Here is a 2,540-nt window from a genome sequence, read left to right on the forward strand (position 1 = left end):
ATCTGGAGTGCAGTAATTGAGCAACCAGAACTGATTCGAATCACACCTCTAAGACCGCATACCATTGTTATGAATTATTAGTTTTTTCGACGACAAAACACAGGTTCATTTCATTAGTGTATGGGTGACTCAGAAAAGAGTGCTTTACTTAACACTACTAGAAACTGACAGGCAACAAATCCTTTATGCTAGTCTCAATAACGCCCCCAGCCTAGCAGTTTCTGTCTGCACAAAGAAACTTTTTTGCTTTCATTTGGCATGTGGCTTTAGCAGGTGATGCTGGCCTGGGTGAGAAGCTGGTATCAGAAAAACCCAGGTGGCTCTGTAAGGCCAAAGGCCACAGACTCCTGGTCCTCATCACCATTAAAAAACACGAGTCTTTTGAGGAGACACTCCCTCAGGCTCTTCTCCTCACTGGTCTGCAGGCAGAGGTTAGTCAGGAAGTCGCTGATCTTCTTGATGAGCTTCATCTCCTTCTCTAGGAAACGCTTCTCCAAGAAGTTGCAGAGTTGCAAGTCTGTGTTGGCTGAATCCAGGCGAGCAGATTCAGAAGGACTTGATTCAGGTTCTTCTTCAAGACCAAGGATGTTTCCATGGCCTCCAGGCTCCCACCACACTGGTACGAGAGCAACATCTGCACATCAGAGACAAGGTCACTGCCGCTGTGCTGATTTTGCGTCAGAAGACAGGCTTTTCTCCAGACAGATCTCAGAAGAAGTGTACCAGGCCTTTCACAGACATATTATCTTTGAAAAAGAATCCCAGAGAGAGGTAAGTACCTGAGGTCTGTAGGTGCATGCTGATCGGGCAGTCAATAGTGGTCTCCACCTCCCCGGTGTAATTTTGAGGGCTCCAGGCACTCACAGTTGGAACTTAAGAGGAGACTTGCTTCCAGAAACAGAAAATTGCAAATTGACCCAGAAGTTGTGCATGTTGAGGAAGGAAGAGAGAGTAGTTATGAGTTTAAGTCGTGTGGCTGGGAGTTTCTAATAGGGCAGTAGATGAACAGTCTCCCAATCTTTTCAGATAAGGATTTAGTCTTGTAGTTATTGGAATGGAGTCTTTATTTGTTATGTGTCCCAGTTTTAAAAAAATCATAAATCTAATGTAAGGTAAGAACATCCAAAGTTGTCATAATGAAATCTCCTTAATCACTTGTGACTTAGAACTTCCTTGCTTATTAATTTAGAGCTGGATACAGTAATTTTATTCTGCATATAATCCCTCATTGTCTCAGTGAATAGCCATTAATCCCCTTTTCTCAGAGCAGTCTTACTGTTCTGATATGAAGTTAATAGCACCCCATCTCCCTACCAAGGGTCCCTGTTTGGAATATGTATTATATAGTCACCTTATTCTTTCTAGATAAATGTGAAAATTGTGCCACACAAAGTATTTGTGTGAGTATAATTCATTTCTTTCGAGCGAGCCTCTCATGGAGTTGAAGCTGGCCTCTGACTCAAGGATGACCCGAACATTCCAAGTGGTGGGACTACAGGCATTCTTCTTCACTTTGGCCTTGTTTCCCATTACTGCTTCACCAATAGTGCCACTAAGAAGTTCTGTTCTAATTTTTCTATGCAGTATTATTATTCACTTCTTGCATTCATTGTACCTAGGCAGCCTATGGAGTGTCGTAAAGGTCAGCTGTCCTATTAGCAGTTACAGCCCTGTGAATCTAGACACTCCACCATTAACTGAAACATAGTGTGAATGAGAATAAAAATTAAATAATGTATATTTATAAAGTGTATCAAAATTAACCACACACAGAAGATTATAAGTTAACTGGTCTCCACTGAGAGATATAGACCTCAATGTCGTCATAAGGCCTCTTTCAGCTTTATAATCGCACGCTGAGCTTTTGGTTTGCTAAGTGCCATTAGACTTGAGTTGTTTCACAATTAGAGCCTTTTCCTATGATTTCGGTCACATAGGCATATCCTACTCATGGTAAAACTCTGAACCCCAGGGAAGAAGAGAAGTGAAACCTCTGCTCTAAACTTGGACTTCCTGAAAATGAAAGTAGATCAATTATTTTGCAGTTACTTTCAAATTTGACTCCCCCGTTGCTGAAACCATACAATTTAAGAATGTAAAAGGAAGCGTGCAGTCTGCTTTTACTGCTCTGGTTAAAATAGGAACACATACCCTGTATCCAGCACCTGCAGACTGAAGTCCTAGAAACCATAAGCACCATACCGCCTGCCTTTGTCAACTTGCTCTCTCAGCTACTTGGATCTCAGTGCTAGGAAAGCACGGTGTCATAGTCAATATAAACATTTCCCAGTGACTTCGTAGTGTGTCGTGTACCAATGCTGTCAAACTCTTCCATTATCTCTTTGTTCTCTGTCCCGGTTTTAAAGCCGTAATTCTAACGTGAGGCAAGAACTTCTCAAGTTTTCATAATGAATTCTCTCTAATCATTTGTGACTTAAATCTTCCTTGTGTATTAATTTAGAGCAGGATACAGTAATTTTACTATTTATATTTTAGCTTCAGCTTTCTTGCCTATAAAAGAGAGAGATATTAGCATCTCA

The 2,540-nt window shown here is 41.1% G+C and overlaps 1 pseudogene; it reads right to left on the reverse strand.

The window, feature by feature from the left end:
- Positions 1–302: 302 nt before the first annotated feature.
- On the reverse strand, positions 303–1,530 carry LOC121442559 (annotated as a pseudogene).
- Between the last annotated feature and the right edge of the window lie 1,010 nt (positions 1,531–2,540).

The sequence above is a fragment of the Microtus oregoni genome, unplaced genomic scaffold, assembly GCF_018167655.1.
Source record: "Microtus oregoni isolate MIOR12 unplaced genomic scaffold, Mior012 000092F_000, whole genome shotgun sequence".
NCBI lineage: Eukaryota > Metazoa > Chordata > Mammalia > Rodentia > Cricetidae > Microtus > Microtus oregoni.